Source organism: Aquarana catesbeiana, linkage group LG06 (genome assembly GCF_042186555.1).
Source record: "Aquarana catesbeiana isolate 2022-GZ linkage group LG06, ASM4218655v1, whole genome shotgun sequence".
In the NCBI taxonomy this organism is placed as follows: Eukaryota; Metazoa; Chordata; class Amphibia; order Anura; family Ranidae; genus Aquarana; species Aquarana catesbeiana.
The window spans coordinates 130,982,620-131,008,797 of NC_133329.1; the positions used below are offsets into that span (position 1 = coordinate 130,982,620).

The 26,178-nt window shown below is 41.6% G+C and overlaps 2 protein-coding genes across 3 annotated transcripts in view; one reads left to right on the top strand and one right to left on the bottom strand.

Annotated features, from left to right (window-relative positions):
• Nucleotides 1-26,178, top strand: part of CHLSN (cholesin) — a 640,429-nt gene that overhangs the window by 393,309 nt on the left and 220,942 nt on the right. The gene's annotated exons all lie outside the window — the stretch shown is intronic.
• The window catches only part of GPR146 (G protein-coupled receptor 146), an 87,414-nt gene that overhangs the window by 19,529 nt on the left and 41,707 nt on the right, over nucleotides 1-26,178 (bottom strand). The window contains exon 1 of one of the 2 annotated variants that reach the window (XM_073636805.1): nucleotides 17,792-17,988. The exons of the other annotated variant lie outside the window; for it this stretch is intronic. The gene's annotated coding sequence lies outside the window, so the exon portion shown is untranslated. Of the gene's footprint in view, nucleotides 1-17,791; nucleotides 17,989-26,178 lie in introns of those variants that run through there. 2 annotated transcript variants of the gene reach the window in all.

Below are 26,178 nucleotides of genomic sequence, written 5' to 3' on the forward strand. Positions count from 1 at the left end.
ACATTTGTGGTCAGTGAAGAATTGGTCCCCTTACAATTGTGGGCAGTGAAGAATTGGCCCCCTTACATTTGTGGTCAGTGAAGAATTGGCCCCCTTACATTTGTGGTCAGTGAAGAATTGGTCCCCTTACAATTGTGGGCAGTGAAGAATTGGCCCCCTTACAATTGTGGGCAGTGAAAAATTGGCCCCCTTACATTTGTAGTCAGTGGAGAATTTGCCCCCTTACATTTGTGGTCAGAAAAGAATTGCCCCCTTTACATATGTGGTCAGTAATGAATTGGCCCGCATACATTTGTAGTCAGTGGAGAATTGGCCCCCTTACATTTGTAGTCAGTGAAGAATTGCCCCCTTACATTTGTGGTGAGTGAATTGCCCCCCTTTACATTTGTGGTCAGTAATGAATTGGTCTGCTTACATTTGTGGTCAGTGAAGAATTGGCCCCCTTACATTTGTGGTCAGTAATGATTTAAGATAAATTAGAAGAACCAGCACTCTGAAATCCATCCATATTCTTTATTCAGATAAAATCAAGTTACAGGGTAACTGCTGACATGTTTCGACGAGCAGCCTTGGTCTGCAATGAATTGGCCCGCTTACATTTGTGGTCAGTAAAGAAATGGCCCCCTTACATTTGTGGTCAGTGAAGAAATTACCCCCTTACATTTGTGGTCAGTAGAGAAATTCCACCCTTAGATTTGTCGTCAGTGGAGAAATGGCCCCCTTACATTTGTGGTCAGTGGTGAAATGGCCCCCTTACATTTGTGGTCAGTGGAGAAATGGCCCCTTTACATTTGTGGTCAGTGGAGAAATGGCCCCCTTACATTTGTGGTCAGTGGTGAAATGGCCCCCTTACATTTGTGGTCAGTGGAGAAATGGCCCCCATACATTTGTGGTCAGTGGAGAAATGGCCCCCTTACATTTGTGGTCAGTGGAGAAATGGCCCCCTTACATTTGTGGTCAGTGAAGAAATTACCCCCTTACATTTGTGGTCAGTAGAGAAATTCCACCCTTAGATTTGTCGTCAGTGGAGAAATGGCCCCCTTACATTTGTGGTCAGTGGTGAAATGGCCCCCTTACATTTGTGGTCAGTGGTGAAATGGCCCCCTTACATTTGTGGTCAGTGGAGAAATGGCCCCCTTACATTTGTGGTCAGTGGAGAAATGGCCCCCTTACATTTGTGGTCAGTGGTGAAATGGCCCCCTTACATTTGTGGTCAGTGGAGAAATGGCCCCCTTACATTTGTGGTCAGTGGAGAAATGCCCTCTTGCATTAATTTCAGTGAAAAAGTGCCTCCTTGAAATAGGGATCACAGGAAAAGTAACTCATTTTGTTGGTGGTCATCATATTGATGCTGCTGCTCAGTGTGACTTCTTACACTTAATAGATATGCAAATGGGTGCCAAAGCACAAAGTGAAAAAGTACCTTTGATTGTTCTTAATATGTCACATGAAAACAGCCCAAGCGTTTCAAGGGGCAACAAAACACCTCCATCGGGGCTTAGTAGAATAGAATAAGGACTTGAATGGGCTCAAAGGAAACAGAAACAAAATGGATCTATATGTAACCTGGTGTAAAACTTCCTTTTGGTTTAGAATCCTAACACTAATCAGCAGCGGTGAAACATTGAACGTCAGTGGAAAATTCTGCCTCTAGAAGTAAGATTTGAATATCAGTCTGGGAACCCCTAGTAACCTGAGAAGCTACCCTTGGGTTTCACTGTGCCATCCACTAAAGATTACTTTTCAGAGGGCTAACAAAAGTGTAAATGAGCCCAAAGGCTGATCTAGTGTATATTTGTGGAGGCATTACAAGTCAAAACTTCAGAAAGAGTTTGCTGAAGAACATAATTGATTTGAAGCTTTCTTAGCAGAGTGTTTTTTTTATCATTATAGTGATATCATATATCATACTTATCCACCTCTTAAGAACAAGAGATAAGCATTTAATAAAGTATGTCGATGTAGGCAGTACTTACAGGAAGAGCCATTAAGCTTATTTATAGTAAGAAAGTTTCATTATGATCAACAGCAAGCTTTTTACATGATCCTGAAGATACGCTCCACCTACAGCTAAAAACATAAGTGTTTGATAGAAAGACCATACTAGATAAATTCACTGGAATTTCCAGAATAAAAACAAAAATAGACCCCCTCCTAATATTCACAGTTTTGCTCCCCCTGCAGGTAAAACAAGTGATTGCAGAGAGTCATTGATAAAGGTACAATGCCCCCATTGTCTACAAAGTGACTACAGAACGTTCGGTCCCCTCTGTATTGCATAGAGAGAGATGACAAGCAAATGACATAATTTCATTTTTCCTGGAAATTCTCTATAACTACCTAACCTCTGCCTATTATAAGCACATGGGTTACATTTCCTATGTATGTCCTGTGGTGTTATTTGCATGCTTATACAGGGCTTTCTTCTAAATATTTTCTTAAATAAACATTTGAAGCACTCAGGTCAAATATTCGGGAGCTCAGCTGAACAGGAGGCATGCTTTGCTACATACGCTGTTGTCTTTGCTGAGGAGTACAGAATCCAGAAGGAATTTGTCGTTGTTTAAATAAGTCAATATTGTTTTTGCAGTTCTGTGCCCAGATGAAGCAGGACGCTGGGCTCCAGACTATGTAAAATATGTGCTTCTGCAGTCAGATTCACTCCCTCCAGGCTACCTTCAGAGCGATTTGTCTCTGCCCAGCCACCGCTGGTAATAGTTCTCTCTCTCTCTCTCTCTCTCTCTCATACTCGAGAGGATCTGCAGGTGTAGAGTGCTCAGACCACAGAATGTGGTTAAAAGGAAAGGGTTAATGTGGGTCACACTGTGTAATGTCTTATTTAGGAGATCTGATAGCACAGGCAAGAGGGAAAGTATCTCCAGTGCATAAATACCCTAATGAGGTCTCCAATTTGTGGGTTATAATATAGTTTGAGGGATGTAAAGTATAACAGCTAAAATAAAGCGATAAAAGCAAGCCTAAGATGTACTTTCTGTATGCCTTGTACATATGGGTTTCAGCTTGCATATGTATGTACATCAAGCTTCTAGATAACCTTTGTAAAACATTCAGCTAACATTAAGCAGCCTTTAAAACAACCTCAGCATCCGTTTGGGGAGGTTGAATATAAATGTTAAAGTGGTTGTAAACGTCAGACATGAATTATGTACAAAGCATAGCCCTTGATAGTGTGTTCTTGTCTCAATCCAGAGCCCTAAGTGTAATTTCTGTCTGTTACCCCATTCCCCTGCTATCTGCGTGAGTCACTACTGACAAGTTTTTTGACACCAAGAAAAAAAAGGTGATGGGGAGGAATCTCCAGCACACAGCCTGTGTAGAGTTACCACCTCATCCCTTTAAACCCGAACACATATGAATTACACAGGTTCTGAAGCTAATATTATACAGATAAAGCACCAAGTGAGTTCAATTACCACCTTAATCTGCCTCAGAACCTGTTTAATTAATATGTGTTTGGGTTCAAAGGGATGAGGTGTCAACTCTAAGCCTGTGGTTTACAGCCTTAGCTCTGTCCCTGTGTGCTGTGTAAAGGGGGGTGTGCCCCTTCCCCTCCAATCAGATGTCAGAGCTTTCCTTACTTAGATCCGCAGTTTGTAACTTCAGCTTTCCATCCCGTTTTTGACAGCTCAGACAAGCTTTATAAATTCTGGACTTTGGATATAAAGAAAACCTCAGATAAACAGGTACAACTTATGTAGGAGGATTTGGTTTATCTCTGTGTATCACCTGAGGTCAGTCACTTCACAGGGTATATGTAAGGGTTTACAACCACTTAATTGGAGCACTAACTTTAATCGATTTGCTAACAGGCCTTAGTAAATTTCTGCGCTACTTGAAGCTTGTTGAACATCTGCTTGTTTAAAGCGCTAGTTAGTCGTCCCTGCAAAATCTTTGTTTAATAACTCCTTTCTGAAAGCATAACTGAACCCTCTTGATTTATTACTCTAATGCAATCAGGCAGAATATAGAGTAATAAACATTCTCTTTTACTTTTTTTTTTTTTTGAGCTGCTGAAAGGGTTAAAATGCCCCGTGTTGGCAGCATGTAGGAGAGCCACACCACACACTCAAACAAAATGCAGGGGTCTGACTTGTCCACCTGAACACTGCTCTGATCAACAAGACTGGTCAAGGAGTTCGATCGTTGTTAATGAGACCAGTGTGCAGAGGGGCGAGTTGGATAGCTGGAGAGCCAGACTGCTGCATTGTGTAAGGGCAATGGTCCAACTCTCCTGCGAGTACTTGGTATTTTAATACTTGCTACAGCATTTAGTGTCATGAACTTGCAAACAGCAGCTTTTAAAATAATGGCCCTGGAACATCCTTATCCAACACCCCCTCATTCCCACATCATTTAGTGCTATGCGATCAGCCTCACTACCCAATAGGGAATAATCCAGGGGAACACAGTGCTCTGACTTTGAAGTCTCATGTAGATGTTTACTTATTCCATTTCCAGAGAATTTACATAAGTTCCCTCTGCTGCCAGCTTTTTACTGGTTATTTTGGCCTTTATAGCCACAATTCAGTATATGATTCAGTTTTATGCTGCCATACAAATGGCAATTTTTGGTCATTTCGACCACATTTCACCAGTTTTCAGTAGCAAGCCAATGGATCAAGGCAGCCAACCCCCCAAGAGTTTTATATGACATTGATTTCTGGGAGGTGTGTGGATCCACTTGATAATCTCTACTATTAAAAGACAGGTGCAAATGGTATGGCCAGCATAACGGTCTGATACCCCAAACATAGTTCTGCTGTGCTGGTATTTTGAATCATCTATTGGTTAGAGATCTTGGCACTTTTCATTTGCATGGCTCCTCACACTTTACCCAAAATGATTGTGTAATCCACATTTGATGAAATATTAATGCTGCACCACTGCAGCAGTTTCCATAAGAAAGACTTTGACAGAATAATAAAACAAGGGGCAATCTGCCAAAAAAAAGAAAGCTGTTAAAGATTACCTATACCCAGAGTGTGCTTTTATCAGTGAAGTCACATTTTACTTTAAACCGTTATATTCTCTTTTTTTCAAATTTCAGTTTAAAAGGGCAGTTTGTCACAAAAAGTTGTCAGTCGATCATGTCTGAACAATTGGGGACTATTTACATCATTGCGGTGCACTTAGCATCAAGGAAGCCCATTCGTGTGAATAAGCTGCTTGGCGCACCAAAAATGGTCCATGTAGCATTTCTGGAAATATACTACACTACAGCACACCACATCTTATAATGCACTGCAGTGTCCATCGACAAGATGCATTAGGGCCATTCAAAATGAATAGCACTGCATCACGCACATGCATGTAGCCTGCATTGCCATTCTTAATGCAACACAGTAGTGTGAATCGGCTATATCTATTGTTAGGCCTGGTTCACACTTATGCATTTTTAGTGCTTTTTGCATTTTGCAGTTTTGCACTACTGTCCATTTATGGAACACGTTCTGTAGTGCAAAATGCAAAAAGCACTAAAAATGCATAGATGTGAATTAGGCCTTTAAAGCGGTCAAAAAATTGCAGCGTCTTTGCATTGAGCCAACCTAGTCATCACATGATAAAATAAACGCTGCTAAAACCTGGGTTGTGGTGTGTTTGCTCATTCAGCATGAATGGAATGCCTAACACGATGCACTTTAACATGTGGCTATGCATTGCAACACAGCAGAAAAATGATAACAAATACATATATTAAATATGTGTGTGTATGTATTGTATAGGATACCAGGGATGGATCCTGGAGGGCAGGTATGTGTCCCCATTATTTGTGTTTGTGGTCCCTGGCAGGGGGACTATTTGGGTATAGTTTTGGAGTACTCAGGGTTTCCGAGTAGAAAGAGGTAAACTGACTTATGCCGCGTACACACGACCGGTTTTGCCGTCGGAATAAACTCCGAAGATTTCTCCGACGGAACTCTGACGGAATTCCATTCAAGTGGTTTTGCCTACACACAGTCAAACCAAAGTCCGACCAAAGCCTGACCGACCAGAACGAGGTGACATACAACACGTACGACGGGACTAGAAAAAGGAAGTTCAATAGCCAGTAGCCAATAGCTTCCATCTCGTACTTCAGAGCATGCGTCGTTTTTGGTCCGTCGGAACAGCATACAGACGAGCGGTTTTCCCAATAGGAATTGATTCTGTTGGAAATATTTAGAACATGTTCTATTTCTAGGTCTGTCAGAATTAAAAAAAAAAAAAAAAGTCCGATGAGGCATACACACGATCGGAATAGACGATGAAAAGCATCCGTCTGACTTTTTCTGTCGGACATTCCACTCATGTGTACACGGCTTTTTCCCAGGATTGGTAGGTCCTTATATGGGATCTGGAATTCAGAGACTAAGAGAGACTTTGGGTGGGAAAGAGCCACCAATCCTGACCACAAGGACGAACGTTTAGTTGGGCATTTTTTTCAGCTGCCCCTGAACTCTCCCCTATGTTATCTTATCAGTACATGTACACAGGGTCATTTCTAGGCAGTTAAGTTTAGAAGCCTTTTTTGGAACACAAAAAATGGGTTCAGACAGATATTCAGAGGTATTTGAAACGCCAAATGCCTGTAACAGCTTGTAAACGCTGCTAAACGCGGTAACTCGCGTTTAGCAGCGTTTTGTTTACAGCTGTTTTTCATTTTAACAACATTTTTTTTTTTTTATAAATGCTTCTAGACACAAACGCGGCATATAAACGCAGCTAAATGGATGTTTGTAGACGTCGTTTTCTAGCCGCCAACTTAATTCATTCAGGAGAGGTTAAAGCGGCCAAAAATGGTGACCCCCTGACATGCCACATTAGGCATGTCATTTTTTGGTGGGGGGAGCGGATACCCTCTTTTTAGAAGGTCACAGCTCCCACTTCCTCCCGGCGCACCATGCCACCAGAAGGGAGATCACCTCTCCCCCCTCCCTCTCGGCAATCATCTGGGACACGTCACAGGTCCCAGATGATTGCCCAGCCAGTCATGGCGTGAAGCGTGGCTCGTGAATGCGTAGTGGGTGCCCACATTTACAATGCCGGTGCCTCAGAGAGGAGGGGGAGACGAGCGGGGCTTCGTTCCCCCGCATCGCTGGACCCTGGGACAGGTAAGTGTCCGATTATTAAAAGTCAGCAGTTTGCAGTATTTGTAGCTGCTGACTTTTATTTATTTTTTTTAAAGCAGAACACTGATTTAACCACTTCCCGACCGCCGCACGACTATATACGTCCTAAGTTTGAACGGGGATATCGTTGTTATGGCAGCAGCTAGCTGCCATAACCCCGGTATCCCCGTTTTCGTGCGGCGGCCGGCTTTCAGATAAAAGTGGTCCCTGCGGCGGATTCGCCGCGAGATCACTTTTATCGGTGGCGGGAGAGGGCCCCCCTCCCGCCGCGATCTGGTGCCCTCCGCCGCTTACCGGAGCCGTCGGTAGCGGCGGAGGCGATCGCGTCCTTCTGCGTGGTGTGTCTGGAGACGAGTGAGGCCAAGATGGCGCTCACTCGTCTCCATGATACTGCTGGGCGGAAGCGACGTCAAAACGTCACTTCCGTCCACGCCTCTTAAAGGCATATTTTTTCAAATGTCATTTTTCTAAATGACTTTTTTTTTTTTTTTTTTTTTTTATTGCATTTTAGTGTAAATATGAGATCTGAGGTCTTTTTGACCCCAGATCTCATATTTAAGAGGTCCTGCCATGCTTTTTTCTATTACAAGGGATGTTTACATTCCTTGTAATAGGAATAAAAGTGACACAATTTTTTTTTTTTTTTTTTAAAACAGTGTAAAAATAAATAAAATATTTTAAAATAAATAATAAAAATAAAAAAAAAATTTTTAAAACCCCCCTGTCCCGACGAGCTCGCGCGCAGAAGCGAACGCATACGCGAGTAGTGCCCGCATATGAAAACGGTGGTCAAACCACACATGTGAGGTATCACAGCGACCGGTAGAGCGAGAGCAATAATTCTAGCCCTAGACCTCCTCTGTAGCGCAAAATATGCAACCTGTAGAATTTTTTAAACGTCGCCTATGGAGATTTTTGAGGGTAAAAGTTTGACGCCATTCCACGAGCGGGCGCAATTTTCAAGCATGACATGTTGGGTATCAATTTACTTGGCGTAACATTATATTTCACAATATAAAACAAAATTGGGATAACTTTACTGTTGTTTTATTTTTTTATTCAAAAAAGTGAATTTTTCCCAAAAAAAGTGCGCTTATAAGACCGCTGTGCAAATACGGTGCAAAAAAAAGTATTGCAATGACCGCCATTGTATTCTCTAGGGTGTTAGAAGAAAAACCATATATAATGTTTGGGGGTTCTAAGTAATTTTCTAGCAGAAAAACCTGTTTTAAACATGTAAACACCTAAAATCCAAAACGAGGCTGGTCCTTAAGTGGTTAAACAACGTCTCGTGCACATGAAGCCTTACAACAATTCGGTTTGTTGCAAGGCTGGTTGGTAAGTGAGCTGGGAATTTCTCTTTGTTGTTTTTTGACATCTACTTAGCCAGGGATTGTATTCCTCTGCTGACATTCAGCTTATCTGCCCTCAGGCAATGCCCCCTGCCCAGTCCTGTTGTACCTGACTGTTTACATGTCATTTCCATTAAACAGAAGTGAGACCAATGGAAACTGACACATTTCATAGTATTTACTGGTAATGTTGTATTAAAACAAAGCGTTTATGTAATCCTAAAATAATTTATACTGCATTGAATGATGGGGGATCATTAGCATTCACACACTTTAATGCTTCTTAAACTCGTTGACAACGCCAAAAGTGTCTGCTACCTACTACATTACACTCAATATTAGTTGACATATTTTCCCCTAATGATTCCATGGATTTTTGTAATACTTGCTCTAGAATCCATAGAAGTTCATGAACCCCTAACCACCCTCAGAGCAGGAAATCCTTTACCACTAATCCCTTTGCTATCTGCTTTCTTGCTGGGTTTGATCTCAGTGTGATTCGAGTAAAAATGTGATGAATAACAATTTAAACATTTGCCTCAAGGCATGAACTTGTGAAAAGTGTTAACTGAAAAGAAACTTGTCACGAGATAAACACTTACAGTAAGTTATTACTGACTTCATTGTGAATGCCATTTCCTGTAATGTTGATCCTCTCTCTTCAGTTTTAATATTTTGACCTGGAACATGTTTGCTTTTTGGACAGTTGTTTGGGTCAGCAACTTAAGCCTAACACTAAAAAACTGACAGCCCCGGTCGGAGCTGCATTACTAACAGTCCAATGTTAGTACATCGATCTCCCCCCACTGAGCTGTTGTGTCCTGAGGAACAACCCCCCCTGCCAGAACACTCCAGTCAGCGCTCTCAGCCATTGACTAAGAGCGGTGATCGAGAGTTGGTCGGCTGCTGGTTTTCCAGCATGCTTGTCCGATCAAAGCAGGTCGAACGGCTGGCTTCTGTCGGACCAGCTGACATACACACGGGCCAAATGTTGGCCGGTTTTTATTGAACCTACCAATGTCTTGTGACATTCGGCCCGTGTGTACTAGGCATTAGAAAGTATAGAGGTCAAAGGATCAACATGGCAGGTGGCTTCAGTTTGCCTAACAGCAGTGTGAACAGCAAGCTTTCCCCAAGGGTTTGCAGAGCTTTCAGCAAGCTTTGTTGAAGTTTTTAAAGTACCATTCCGCGCCAGTTTGTAAATGTTGAACACAGATCCTAATGTCAGTGCTGATTGCCACTTTAAACAAGCTGCTAGCAGGCTTTCAACAAGCTTCAAGAAGTGCTGAAGCATGCTAGCAGCTTGTTTAAAGTGGCAATCAGCACTGCCATTTGGATCTGTGTTCAGCATTTACACACTGGAGCTGGGTGGTACTTTTATAGCTTCAAAAAAGCTTGCTGAAAGTTCTGCGAAAAGTTTTGTCAAAGCTTGCTGTTACATTGCTCTTATACAGGCTGAAGCCCGTGTGAAACAGGCCTTAGGCAGGCTTCACTGCATGTTACCCCTACTTGATACTGTGCATGTTGTATTGCATTTAGACTAGCATTTTAATGCACACATACAGTAGCTGCCAACATAATGAATGTTATGGTTCACAATTTTTGGAGGAATTGAGGTGTGCTATCAGCCCCAGCACTACCATCCCTTCATGTGGTACTGTGCACATTGTGTGACATTTAGACCCCTTTCACACTGAAGGCGCCTTTTAGGTGTTTTAGCGCTAAAAATAGTGCCTCTAAAGCCTCACCAGTGTGAAAGCCCGAGTGCTTTCACACTGAGTTGGTGCGCTTGCAGGAGCGAAAAAAAAAGTCCTGCAATCAGCGTCTTTGGGGCGGTGCGGGAGGGTGTATACAACGCTCTTAAACCGCCCCTGCCATTGAAATCAATGGGCAATGCTGCCGAAGCACCTGCAAAGCACTTTGGCCGCTAGCCTGGGTTAAAAAGCGCTGCTAAAATTAGCAGCGCTTTACTGCTAACACAGCGGCACTAGCAGTGTGAAAGGGCTCATAAGGCTTGTACATACGATCAGATTATTGGATGAATTTTCGTCAGTTTTTTGTTGGATGCTAGTCTCAAATCGAAAGTGAAGAGGGTACTCACCATCAGAAAATTTTCAGAGGACAGAATTCAACGTCAGAAATGACGTAATGTGTGGAATTGTTTTGTATGTGTTCTTTCATTTCTGAGAATGCCTAGTCTTGTTCTTCAGATTTTTTTTTGTCAGAAAATCGTACTAATGAAAATAAAATTGGACGTTGTGGCCACATCAGACAAAAATTTCAAGCCTGCACATCCAGTTTTTGTCTGCCGAAAATTCATAATCGGTTGTCAAAAGCAGCATACTAACGATCAGAAAATCGGCAGATCGCTCATCGGACGAAATTTATCTTCAGATTTTCTGTCCGTGTGTACGGCCCTTTAGAATGGCAGTGCTATACACACCACTGTAATTATTCAGATGTCAGCGCACACCACTAGAGATCACTGCAATTGCTGCACTGCCTACTCAATGCTTTATTCCTATATCCACATACACAAAACAATTATAGCTTTAGTGATCACATACAGTATTGTCAACATACCACGCCTTGTATTTCACTTTCATTGCCTAAAACACTGCAGATGCATTTATTTTTTTGAGTTGAGATTCTTTGCTCGCCAATTCTAAATGACTGGGCTGCTGTAGTGTACCGCAACCCACATAAATGCATACATTAACACACACAAAGTGTGACGGGGCCCATGAAGGCCAAACAGGCCTGCCACAAAGTGGCTTTCTACTATGTATGTATCATACAGCATATGAGAACCTGGAATTCTTTATTTCAAAAATGTTTTATTGCATACAGTAGTTACAGTAAAAACATTTCTGCAATTTCAACCTAAATCGTCCGTCATTGCAGGCCTCTTTCACATGGGGGGTTAATAGAGTTGGACATTCGGCCGCACAAGTCAAACAGTGTTTTTCAAGCGAAGCAGCCAATCTGTCCAAAGCCTTTTGCGATTAGAAATGCTTGAATGATTACTATGTTGCAGAGAGGACTTTAATCCTCAGATCTGTTTACAGACACGGGTCCAGGCTGCCCGGAAGGGCAAAGGCCTCAGATGAAGGCCTGCGGCTCCATGTCTCATTAGGAAAGTCATTTTATCCCTGCGTGTCTCTCTTAGCAGAGGGAAGGAGAAGCGCTTCATGACAAGGATTTATTACACCTGTAAACTGTCCTGGACAACATGGAGGGGATATCTGAGGGTTCACTTTCATTATTTATTCATAGCGGAGGTGTAGACTCCTACCCTACGCTTGCCTCAGATATGTTTGTCTTATCTGGATAGCTTTCTGCACCCATCCCTTTGGTCACATGGGGATGGCTTTCCTAGAAAGGAGTTTGTTTTCTGTGATATTGACAGTTTAATGAAGTGTCAATTGTTTCACATGTTTAGATGCGTGGCTCCTGGCTGCCACTGTAAAATCATACAAAGAATAAATAGTGTGACACTTGCGGCCTCACAAAATAAGTGTAAGGAGCAAAACCATTAAAACATTTATCTACCCGGGATAACATTCCATGCCGTTTGCTCTTTGCAACACAAGCAAAGCTGTGTGCTTCAAACATTCATTATGTCAGCAGAGCCTGTTCTTCCCAGAGCGAGGCATTGCAGTTTGAAAATATGCTACCAGTCCAGGTTGACTTCTAGTCAATTTAATGGAGACAAAGTGCAAATTGCAGTAATGCTTACAGCCATCATGTTGTACTGGCAGACGTTAGTAAAGTGATTTCAGGTTGATTGCTGTTGGCTATTGTGCTTTAATGGCTGGTTCACACCGTGATGCACTGCACTGCAGCAAGTGCGTTTTTTTTGCTCTAAGGTATGCTGCTTTTAGGCAGCTCATTCAAAATGTAATACACCTGATCGAACACAGAATGAGTGCATGCAACTTTCTTTTGTAGAGCACCGCAACACACATTGTTTGCGCATTGTGTTGGGCTGTCATTCAAAATGTGTCACTATACATTGTGGAACTTCATGCATTTTACCATAACATGCTGGTGTGAATGAGCCCTAATTAATAATTCTGGTCATGTCACCATGACTGCTTTACACAACAACAATAATGTTATGATGTTAATCGTAAAAGCTAAAAAGGTTAACCATTCAATTTGAAAGATTAAGGGCCCATTCACATTGTTGCAGGGTGTTAACATGCGTTGTGTTAAGGCATCTCAAAAGTAAATGAGATGTCAGCACATTGCAGTGCATGAACAAAGTACCTGCACCATTCATCCAATGCAGCGCACTACAACATTTTGGTGCTCAATAGCAGTAGCAGCACATTTGAACAGAAGTACCTCTTGGAAATGTGCATTGCTTTAAACTGCACAAATGTAAATGCAGCCTAAACCTGATTGGTTCCTATAGGTCAGAGGTCCCCAGTCTTTTCAAAACAAAGGCCACATTGTATATTTTCCAGATATTTGTAGGCTGAAAAAAAAAAAATCATCTTTTAGGCCCCTTTTACACGGGTTGTCCAATGAGGTCCGCCTGTCAGTTTTTCAGGGGGACCTGATTGGACCTTGCATTATGCTCTATGGAGCAGCGGATGTTAGGGCACACATGTCCGCGGACACCCGCCGCCATTCCGATTCAATCCTCTTTGCCAGAAACATATGTATGGTGGTCCTATTTTCCATCTGTCCGGCGCATCGGATGGAAACAGACAGGCAGTCCCCATAGAGGAGAGTGGGATTGTGTCCGTGTCCGCTGTGTATAGCGGAGTGGACAATGACCTGTCATCTGCCTGCTCAGCAGGGATCAGCGTAGGGATCCTCCGCTGAGCAAGTGGTATCTGCATAGAAGAGGCACTCGTGTGAAAGGGGCCTAATAATGAATGATTTAAATTTACTGAATGAATAAACACGCTCCAAGAAATAACTTCACATCAGAAGCCCCCCCCCCCTTCCATCAGTGTCCCCCTTTTACTTCAGAAGCCCCCTTCACATCAGAGCTCCCCACTTCCATCAGAGTCCCCCCCCACCCTTTACATCAGAGCCCCCAGTCCACCTTTCATATCAGAAGCCCTCATCACACCAGAGTTGCTGCGGGCCGAGTAAAATCTTGTAGCAGACCAGATGTGATGATTGCTCTACCTTTGCCTCAGCTTGTACATGAGCCCTTTTGAGTTGCAGAGACGCTGTGTTCTGAAAAGTCAGAAGGCCTGACACAGTCACAGGGGGAGACAACCTGATTTATTTAGAAATTCCAAATGACCTGCTTTTGTTTGAGGGCCCGTTCACACTTGGGCTCCATGGACGTTAAAATAACGTTATAAAAACGGCAGTAGCTTTGCAGTGAGTCTTTTAACGTTTTTTTTAACATTTTTGCAGTAGCGTTTATTAGCATTTTTCCGCGTTAGCGTTTTTTCTTTTTCAATGGATCAAAAACGTTAAACGCTGGTGAGCCACGTTTTTCAGCGTTTATCAACCAACGTTTATCAGCATTTATGAGCGTTTGGCCTTTCTTAGAGTTTTTTTGTGGTCAGAAAAACTACTTCTGAACGTGATTTTAGGGCATTCAGAAAACAGCCCATAAACTCCACTGCTGATAAACGTCCAAAAACATCCATGTGTGCATGGACACATAGGATAACATAGAGGGGAGTTCATGGGCTGTTAAAAAAAATGCCCAAACTCCCAAAAACAACCATTTATGAGCTTCAGTGTGCACGGAGCCTTATGCTTTCATTGTGGAGCCTTACCACACGTTAACATGCGTTATGGTATGGCAGCCTATTTATTTAGAGCCAGAAGAGAAGCTATGGCCTATTACTTCTTCCCTTAAAAACGGCCTGCCAGGGGATGTGCATACAGACAAATGATCGCTGCCGGCAGTGCAGTGTAAAGGTAATCTAATATCAGTAGGTGCCAAAAGGTCGAATCGTAAAGGTAAATGTATTTAGTTGAGAGTGCATTTACACCAGTGCCTTTGAAAATATGTGACTTTTAACACACAATTGCTTACATGTTTTTTTAATGTGCTGTATTGGCCTCGTAACTTGTAATACTTTTTAATGTGATACAGGTGTGTTTTACATGCATCCTTATCACAGTGTGCTTTAAGGGAAACTGTACTGCTTTGGTTTTTTAATTCAATGCCACTTTAGGCTGGGTTTACATCTAAGCCGCATGCGGCTCATAGCAGGGGTCCGGTGCATCCCTGTTCACCGTTTCAGGTCCGATTTTGGCCTGAATTTTTGGCTAAATTCGGACCTGAAATGGACCGAAAGATGCACAGGACCCGGTGCAAATTTGCATTGGAGCCACAGCGGAGATTTGTGAAGCGGCTCCATAGAGAGCTGGTCACAATCTCCTAATATTGCGAATTGGATGCGGGCAACCCAGCCTCATGTGCATTTTGCACGCGTTACCATTCATTGTTGGGTAACAGGTGCTTTGATGAAAATTGAACTTCTAACGATTTAAACAACCTCTCTCCAAGCTGCATTGCACTGGAAAATAAGAATGGTTCCATTCAAAAGAAAAGTACAAGCTGAAACTTCACACTTTTGAGCAGTCACTTGTAGCAACCAATCACGTTTAATCTTTGGAGCAAGTGACCTGTCAAGCTACTAAGCTGGGGAAAGTATTCAGGGGAGAAGTTCACTTTTCAGACTTGACTGCTTGGGAGCCACCTCCTCCTTAAAAAAACAAGTCTGCAGTGGCAGATCTAAAATCTATAGCTATAGACTCTCAATAAAAGCTAGAGAGATTTTAACCTGGGGGAACTCTTATGGGGTTATATGGAAGTGTCACACCCGTTCACATCGGCGCGATTTGGCATGTCAATTTGCATGCCAAATCGCAGCCTATTGCAGACAAGGGCACAGTCCCAATTGGTACAACGCCGACCTTTGCGGCGCCGCAACGATTTCCAAAAGTAGTTCCTGCACTACCTTTGCCAATTTAGGGGGCGATTTCAATAGACATCTGTGCATAAACCCGCACAGATGTCTTTCAAATTGCCCCCAAACTCGCCCTGAAATGCGGTTTTGAAATTGTGCGAGTTCAGCTGAACTCGAACGATTTTAAACCCGTGTTCAGTGTGAATGTATCATTTGTATCACTATCATGGACGCAGCTAGTCTGCATCCAGAGACATACAGCTTTACACATTTGCAGATTTACGCAAGTAGTGCCATTAACCGGCATACAGCCATTCATTACTATGGTCAGCAGTATGCGAAAGTTGTGAATCCCAGTACACCCACAATTTACGTTGTATGTCCAAAAAAACGCCTATGTGCGCAATCCCTATAAGAAATGGTATTGTGCAAGAAAAACAAAAGTTAATGGAAAATAGACTCAGCATACAGAATATGTGAAGCATTATTGTGTCACGTTTATGTGGGTATAACAAGAAGTACCATGCAATGTCTATATGTAAATTGTCTGTTAGAAACAGTAACCAAAGCAGCACAATACAAATTTCCTGCATTTTACACCTATAAACATTTTCAGAACTGCCTTTTAAAATACAGGATACTTGCCAGCTATGCAGGGAAGAAGGGGCTTGCTCAGGTCTCTGGCGAATGAGAGGGGTCAAGGAAATTTTACATCATGCAGGGTGACAGGGGACAATAACGGGAAGGGGGGACTTCCTTGATCTACCATCATAGAACACTGATTAAGCCTTAGGGCAGATCAGCTAGGCTTCTATTATGGCACAGCTCTATATGATGTAATCTCAAAAGTATCTCTCAATACATTACATAACTCTGTTCACAAAATACACATTGGTAGTTGGCTGTGGTTTGATAATTCTAATAATTCCTTTGCAACCAGGGCAGCTGTAGATAAGGATTATAGAATTCTGCAGACAAAGCAAGCCTTAATGTCTTAATACCCAGAGCTGTATAGCATCGAAAATTAATTTTGTCGTCAAAAGGCAATATTTTCAAACCAAAAATGTAGGATTGTTATTTTTCTCTGCGGGCGGGTCAATGAAATGGAGAACCTGGAAAAATGTCAGTGTGTAGGCAATGGCTACCAATCTTCTCTAGAAAAATGACAGTTAGAATCTGACTGGGTTCCATAATAAAAGAATATTTTCATCCACCAATAGGCAATGCCCCCTATTAAACAAGCCTTGGCATTTGCAGCTGATGTCTTTTTTTATACGTCAAAGAAGGTAATGAATAAGCCCTATGTAAAGGGCCTAATGAACAAGCAGATTCTTCCCTCTGTTCCCCCATTAGGTATATAAAAGGAGAACCTTTGGATACTATGAGGGACAAGAACTTTGTTTAATAAAGGGTTAGTTCATCTATTCAGAAAAAAATGAACTTACACCCTCCCTCACCCCTAGCACCCCCTTGATCCCAGCTGTACTTCATTTAATCTGTGGGTGATGAACTGTCAGTTCACCATGCACCCAGTGTAGCAGCCCGGGGACTTGAAATGCCGATCTTCTCTCCCTTCTTTTTACAGGACTTTTGGGATGATTCTCAGCAATTCTCTGTGCCGGTGGTGACCATTAGGAATCATCCTGATCCAACCCAGAAGTGCTGTAGAAAGGAGGGGAAGAAGAGCGGGGATTTCAAATCTCTGGGCCGCTACACATCTACGACACCAGTACAACGGGGGGGGGGTTCATCTTTTATTTTTTTTTCTGAAAAAGGAAACTTCTACTTTAAGACATTTTTACAGCCCATTTGGGCTGAAGAGGAACAGGTGTCCAGAAGCACAGACACACCAAAACGCTTGTGTCACAGGCGCTTCAATTAAAGCCTATGGGGCCAAAAACACGTGACATAGCTCTGAAAAAAAGGTTAATTTACCTTTCATACTTTGAGATTTGACTGAGCACAGAGATGTGAACAGCCAGAATAGAAAATAAAATGAAACTTGACATTAAACAGTGTTGCACATATGAAAGTGTGCAAAAATGTGCAACAAATTGGTGAATAGAGGCTTATATAGGAGGCTTAGTGTAGCAATGCAGTCAAATTGGCAACTTCTGAACCGCAACCGGCGGTAGGTCACCCATGTGTTTGTTAAGTAAACGGAGTACTGTCCATCACACTTTTTTTTTTTTTATTTGCACTAACATTCAAATCTTCAATACAAGCTTTCAGAGTGTTTACTTCTTCACAACTCATTGAATTCTAACACTCAACTATTTCACTTCCCATAACAATACAGTTTTTGTTGCAAGTGCACTAATACGGCTACAATCACCTCAAGCCTGATTATCCCCATAATACAGCACGCAAGCAACCTCAATTCCAGGGTGGACATTAAAGATAGACTTACCTGGCATTTCCAGCTAGGAGTCTGCTGCCTGCAGCTCAGATGACAGGGACATTTTGCACATCAGACTGGAGAAGACAAAGGTCTTCAGATCCTTCAGTACAGAAGGCATAGAATAATACGGCTTACAATGAGAGTGCTGACAGGGACTGGAGCCCAGCTCCTGGCACTGCTAAACTTACTGTGTACACACGTGACCTCGTATACACACAAAATCCTCACAGGCTTTAGCCAGGCAGCTCTGATTGGCTAGCAGCTTTATTACAAAAACAAGCTCTCCCCTAATCATAGCTCTAAACGATTCTGACAGCAGGGTTAAGGGGCATTATTGGTGGTGCCTGATCGTTGCCCTTAGGCTTCCTCAGCCAGCCAAATGCTTTTGTTTGCTTTAAAGAGAGGAGGGAGCATGTGACCCTTCCTGAAAAACCACAGTATTAGGCCAACATGAAGACCTTTTAAATGCTTTGTAAAATGGGACCCTAATGAATAGATAACCAGGGGGAAAACAAAAAAAAAATGCTTCCTACGCGTCTGATCTTCCATTACTAGAAATCACACAAAATCTAAGTGACAACTGATTATCATTTGATCTTTTTTTATGGTAATCTGTGTTGAAATGCATGCACCAATGAAAGTCATATGGCAGTGCATTGTGCTGTAGCCCACAGCAACCAGAATATAGCTTATGTTTTAAAATGTTACTCTTTCTTATAATGCCAGCGTACGGTAATTGTATGTTAGGAAATCACTGCCTACATAGAGAGAACATGCAAGATCTACTGCCTAGACTGAGAATAATACAAGATCCACTGCCTACATAGAGACTACGTACAAGATCTACTGCCTACATAAAGAGAACATGCAAAATCCACTGCCTATAGAGAGAGAACATACAAGATCCACTGCATATATAGAGAGAACATACAACATCCACTGCCTACATAAAGAGAACATGCAAAATCCACTGCCTATAGAGAGAGAACATACAAGATCCACTGCATATATAGAGAGAACATACAACATCCACTGCCTACATAAAGAGAACATGCAAAATCCACTGCCTATATAGAGAGAATATACAAGATCCACTGCCTACATAGAGAAAGCATACAAGATCTACTGCCTACATAGGGAAAACATACAAGATCTACTGCCTACACAGAGAGAGCATGAAAGATTCACTGCCTACATAGAGAGAACATACAAGATCTACTGCCTACATAGAAAGAACATGCAAGATCCACTGCCTGCACAGAGAGAACATATGAGATCCACTGTCTACATAAATAGAACATGCAAGGTCCACTGCCTACATAGAGAGAACATACAGTGCCTTGATAAAGTATTCATACCCTTTGAAATGTTCCACATTTTGTCATGGTACAACCAAAAACGTAAATGTATTTTATTGGGATTTTATGTGATAGACCAACACAAAGTGGCACATAATTGTGAAGTGGAAGGAAAATGATAAATGGTTTTCAAAATGTTTTGCAAATAAATATGTAAAAATTGTGGCGTGCATTTGTATTCAGCCCCCTTTACTCTGATACCCCTAACAAAAATCTAGTGGAACCAACTGCCTTCAGAAGTCACTAGTAATTAGTAAATAGAGTCCATCTGTGTGTATTTTAATCTCAGCATTAATACAGCTGTTCTGTGAAGCCCTGTGAAGAGGTTCTTTTAGAGAACCTTAGTGAACAAGCAGTATCATGAAGACCAAGGAACACACCAGACAGGTCAGGAATAAAGTTGTGGAGAAGTTTAAAGCAGAGTAAGGTTATAAAAAAAAAAATATCCCAAGCTTTGAACATCTCATGGAGCACTGTTCAGTCCATCATCCGAAAATGAAGAGTATGCTACAACTGCAAAGCTACTAAGACATGGCCGTCCACCTAAACTGACAGGCCGGGCAAGGAGAGCATTAATCAGAGAAGCAGCCAAGAGGCCCATGGTCACTCTGGAGGAGCTGCAGAAATCCACAGCTCAGGTGGGAGAATCTGTCCACGGGACAACTATTAGTCGTGCACTCCACAAATCTGGCCTTTATGGAAGAGTGGCAAGAAGAAAGCCATTGTTGAAAGAAACCCATAAGAAGTCCCATTTGCAGTTTGCCAGAAGCCATGTGGGGGACACAGCAAACATGTGGAAGAAGGTGCTCTAGTCAGATGAGACCAAAATTGAACCTTTTGGCCCAAAAGCAAAACGCTATGTGTGGCGGGAAACTAAAACTGTACATCACCCTGAACACACCATCCCCACCGTGAAACACAAAAGGTGGTCCTACAAGAGTATTGACTCAGGGGGCCTGAATACAAATGCACGCCACACTTTGCAGATATTTATTTGTAAATAAAATTGAAAACCATTTATCATTTTCCTTACACTTCACAATTATGTGCCACGTTGTGTTGGTCTATCACATAAAATCCCAAAATACATTTACGTATTTGGTTGTAACATGACAAAATATGGAAAATTTCAAGGGGTATGAATACTTTTTCAAGGCACTGTATGAGATCCACTGCCTGCATAAAGAGAATATGCAAGGTTCACGGCCTACATAGAGAGAACATGCAAGATCCACTGCCTACATGGAGAAAACATGCAAGATCCACTGCCTACATAGAGAGAACATATGTGATCCACTGCCTGCATAGAGAGAACATGCAATGTCCACTGCCTACATAAAGAGAACATATGAGATCCACTGCCTACATAGAGAGAACATATGAGATGATATCCACTGCCTACATAGAGAGAACATATTAGATCAACTGCCTGCATAGAGAGAACATGGAAGGCCAACTGCCTGCATAGAGAGAGCATGGAAGGTCCACTGCCTGCTTAGAGAGAACATGGAAGGTCCACTGCCTGCATAGAGAGAACATATGAGATCCACTGTCTACATAAATAGAACATGCAAGGTCCACTGCTTACATAGAGAAAACATGCAAGATCCACTGCCTACATAGAGAGAACATATGAGATCTACTGCCTGCGTAGAGAGAACATGCAATGTCCACTGCCTACATAGAAAGAACGTGCAAGGTCCACTGCCCAGTGCCTACATAGAGAGAACATATGAGATCCACTGTCTACTTAGAGAGAACATATGAGATGAGATCCAGCTTTAATTGATGTAACCTAAGCAGTCCTATATCTGATATTTGGGAGCAAGCCTTAAATTATTCTGGATTTAGTCTTTAGTCTCTCTTATAATCTTTGACCCGATAGCTTCTTGTAGTATGGCAGCAGTCTTCATTATGCCTGCCATACAATCTTTATTGTTAATGTTTGAAACATCATCAACTGGTTTTGCAATATCTGACACCCAAATCTGGCTTTAGGCTTTATAAGCAAGTTTTGACTGCATTAGGAATATTACATGTAGAACAGGGACTGCTGTGATTGGTATATATACTATGTATAGCAGTGCGGAATTCGTCAGCAGTGTGTATCTCAATAAAATGAAAATAAATATTGGTAATATTTTAATAAATTAAACATGACTTTGTTCACAAACATGTCCTGTATTTCATAAATCTGTCATGAAACCCACAATTTTGTGTCTGTCTGCTGCTACGTTAGTAAAGCATGCAAGGCATTGTAAGAATGCTAGCAGGCAGCATTATAAGATTCAACCGCTGTTGTTTAAAACAGGAACATTGTCTGACCTCCACTGAGCGCTTACCCTGGTGTTGTATGTGCTTTGGCTTTATTGTGGTGAAAAGAACACTCGGCATGTCAAGTATTGTCCCTAGCAGCCTACGTATGCCAATAATGAGCATTTTGGAGGTGTGGTATAGGCTTGCAGAAGAATTGAAGACTAGGGAAATCTACATATCAACTAAAAGACAGATAGGATTTGGAAAATTGTTAACCCCGAATACTCCCTTATCTTTCTATAGCACACCATCATGTTTTTCATGTTTTTCAGCTTCTCTGTCATGATTGGATTACGCAAGAATTTGAATGAAAAAAACATTTTTAAATTTTTTTTTAGCCCCTTATTTAGCTGCTTTATTTCAATTTCTGATGCTATCTTTCAGAGCTTTGAAAGTGTACTGTAGCCCATATATGAAATCAGAAATACCTGTAAAAGAAGAGTGTTGGTTCCCCTTTGCTTAAGTGCAAAGGGGAACCAACACTTCTGGAAGTGTTGACCTCCATGGTCCCCTGCAGCTCTCACTGGAGGCTCCTGCTGACCACCATGTCACTGCTTTTTACTGTCATTTATAGGGGGGCAGCAGGAAGAACCACTGAGAACTATGTGGAACCCAGGAGATTGACACTCCCAGAAGTCTCAGTTTCCCTTACTATACTATACTGCTACTTTACTACTATAGTGCTGTGTTTATATGTGCACAAAACTACGCATTTTGCGCATCTGAATGCAGCATTTTTTGTGCTCATGTGAATGATCCCTAAGCTGGTCATACTCTACCAGATTCCTTCACTTCATTTGTGTGGATGGAGAAATATGTACGTGTATGGCCAGCTTAAAGTGTTACTAAACCCAGCACCCTGCATTCACTATATCTGGTCTCCCACAGTACACAGAACATGGAAATGCAATTATTTTAGAAATGATAAACTTCTAAATACCTTTTCTCATCAGCAGTATATAGCAGCCCTGTGACTTCTATCAGTGTCTGGTAAAGCTTGTAGGAGGGGTTTTCATTCTCCTCTAACTGTCCTATGAGGCTGCATGACCTCTGACCCTCTGTCTGGACAGTACTGATTGGCCTTGTGCTACGTTTACCCTCCCAAGAAAAATATACACCAAACTGAACATGTGCAGAGTGCCCCCATGGCTCTGTATTATCAGCAGATAGATTGGGGACAGTGGAAGAAAGGGAGGATCAAAGAAGACAGGATCAAACAGCCTTTGTACTAAATGCAGAGGATTAACCCCTTAGATTCCACAGTGAGTATAAACAAGCATGCTTTACTGCATATACAGACCGATTTTACTGTTGTGGGTTTAGTATCACTTTAACTCCACCATCCAAACCCTGCCTCCCCCCACCTCTCTTCCCCGGCTGGAAAATTATATTCTGACAATGGCATCCGCTAATACACTAATTGAAGTCTGCAACTGATTGGCTTCTCCGATGCCACTCCGATTGAAATTCATTCGGTCCCTGATGAACTGGCTGAATTTCGATCAGTATATGGCCAGCTTTGGTGAATCACTAAATAGTAAACCAAGAATAAGGACAACAACCGTAAACCTTCATTAACAAGTTAGCAGTGGCAGCTTCCGTACTTCTATTCTGACATGTTCCCTTTAAGTTTGGCCCATAGGCAAGTCAAGCCAGCAGGCTTGATGTATAACACTGTCCGAACTGTGTATATAGCCCATAACAACCAATTTTATTCCCCGTTTATGATTCTAGGGCAGACTAGAAAATGACAAGTAGTAACTCTTTACTAGGGGTAAGAGACAGTACCTCCTTCAGACATTTTCAATTATGATGCCCAGTGTGTTTTTCCTGTCAAATCCTGAACTGTTTTCTTTAAAGCCGCCACTTGGAGCCGATGAAACACAGCAGTGGGATTGTGCGGTTACTCAGTTTGGATTGTATAGCCATTGAAATGTAATGTCTGGAGCCTCCACTAAACCAGACGTTCCTGCCTAGCAAGAATGATTAGTAGATAAGGTCTTATTGTGTTCAGCAGAAAAAAAAAATCTTCAGGAATGAAAGAGTCTGCTCATTTATCTTCAAAAGTCGCCTGTAATATGCTGAGATAGAGGTTAAATGACAGGCTACATGTAGCAATATCTCCCCACTTATGTTGTATTGAAGAGAGTGTGATAGATGTCAGTTGGCTGTCAGACAAGTAGAGTGTAGACATCAAAGGTAAGTGTAGAGGGAAGGAGAACATCTAATAACACGGGTAACAGTAATAATAGACACTGTACAAACTGGGCCTAAAGGTTACAGCATCTGTATATGCCAAGATATACTTTACACTGTGTGATATACAACATATATATAGATATATATATATATATATATATATATATATATATACGTATTTTTTAAACCTGTGCTATGTATTGTCTTCATGAACCATTTGTATGCTCTTTTTATTATGCCATAACAATGATATGGGCCACCAAGCATCCATGTAAATGAAAAGAAAATTATCTTTATAGTAGCAATCCTGCATTCTAGTATTTCAATTTATGACATTTTAAACCCCACCCTTCTCATCACAAACTCCAAGTTCAATGTCCCCATATTTTGGCAAGGAATGTCTACTTTAAATTAAACAATTGGGCTTTCTTGTGCAAATAGATACAGTACAGTTAGGGGGCAGGACCCTATAAAAAGAGCTGGCTACACATAAAGGGATTTAGCCATTAGTTTGTAATTATTACAGCTCTTCAACCAACTTTAATGAAAGTTCAGAAGTTTATCATATACATGTTGTAACCTGTACATTGTGAACCACAACAAAGAACAGGTAGATTGTAAAATTGTTCCATTCAATGTTTCTTTCAAGATTTGATATTATTGTATATATTGTGTTTTCCTTGCTCATGTAATCCTATATTTATTTATTTCAGGTACTTGTATAGCGCCGTCAATGTACGCAGTGCTTTACATATACATTGTACATTCACATCAGTACACTTAAGCTGGCCACAGATGGATTTAAATTTGGATGGTTCAGCAGGGACTGGCCGAATTTCAATCCATCTATGAGTAGACTGGTTGTTCAGAAGTCAATCTCTTCATCAACTTCTGTACAACCAGCCTGTTGTAAACTTTTCATTTGATCAGTGCTGCCAGGTATAGCCAGTGGTGCTAATGAGTGTATTCTGATGGTGGGGAAGCCTCCCCACTGTCAGAATACAATAGCTCCATGGGAGGGATTCCCACAGCCACATTGAGTGTGTGAATGGGGAAAGCAATTAATTTTCTTTTGTTCAACCTGCTGGGCGAATTAAAGTAAATGAATGTATGGCCAGTCTTAGACTAACCTTTTATTTTAATTACATGATGTGTTTATGGTGGTTTTGTATTAATGTTTTTTTAAGGTTCAGTCTACAAGGCTGTCATTTTTATCACTCTGTTAGGCTGGCCATACATGGAGCACATTTCTCTAATTTCCTAAGAAATTTGCTCAATTCCCTCATCAACACAGACAGTGTTAATGCGGGAATCCCTCCTGCCAAGCTATTGTCTTCTCCCGCCGGGAGAAGACAGTGATTATTGCTAGCAGTTATAGCAGCCGCCAGTGATAATCGCAGGTAAAACCCAGCATGATGGTTGTACCCAGTTGATCAATGGATCAACTTGGTACATTCAGCCTGCCCATACACTGTTCGATTTGTGGCACATTCCTGCTGAACTGGCTGAGATTAGAAACGCGTATGGCATGCCTTAGTTGATGACTTGCAACATATATGCAGCTAGTGCAGTGTTGAGAATCCTAAGCTGCTTGTTTGTTACAGATAGTAAATTGTACACTAACAATAAATGATTGCCCTGGAGCATGCACCTTTAAAAAGAAACAAGCAATGACAGATTATATATTATTATGACAGGTTCCTTTGATAAAGCCACGAACAATAGCGGTTTTTAGGAGAGGGGACACCATCTTTATACAGAAGAGTCTCATGCAGGGTGGAAATTGCCTATGAAACAGCATAAAATATGATTTCTTATCAGTCAGCTTTGAGAAAAGATTAGCTGAACTGAATTTATTCTGCCTTGAAAAGCGGTATTAAGTGGGCTATGATCACAATGTATAAATACATAAATAGTTCATAGTGTAAACTTGGTGCAAAGTTATTTTGTTTAAGGTCATTGCAAGTGACAGAGGACACTCTTTGTATCAGGTGGAGAAGACGTTTAACCTTCCAATACAGAATAAGATCTCTTTTAATATAGAATAGACATTCACAAGAGCAAGTTTAAGCTAACTCTGTAAATTGTTGAAAACTAAAGTCTGGATGTGTTTCTAAATGTACAAAATGGAACTATTATTATTCAAAAGTATAAGTAATATTTATAAGTAATTTATAAGTATAAGTAATAAAATCTTTATAAGTAATAACAGGTAAAGATTGTTGACCACTCCATTCTCTTGGGCTAGCCATACACGCACAGATGTCTCCATCCACTCTAAACAGCGTGGGTATGGATGGAGGAATCTTCACTTCCCGCTGTTGCATTCAGACAGCTGGCGCATCCAAGGCTGCTTGAAAACCTCAACAGTGGTATCTGAATGGAGGCAGTCACTGTTCGGCCAACAATTTTCCACCTGGTTACTTTGATTTTTCAAACAGTTTGCCAACGGGGCCATCTATGGCTCAAATGTTGTCCGATACTTGCTAAATTCAAACCTTGTATGGCCAGCTTAAAGTCTGA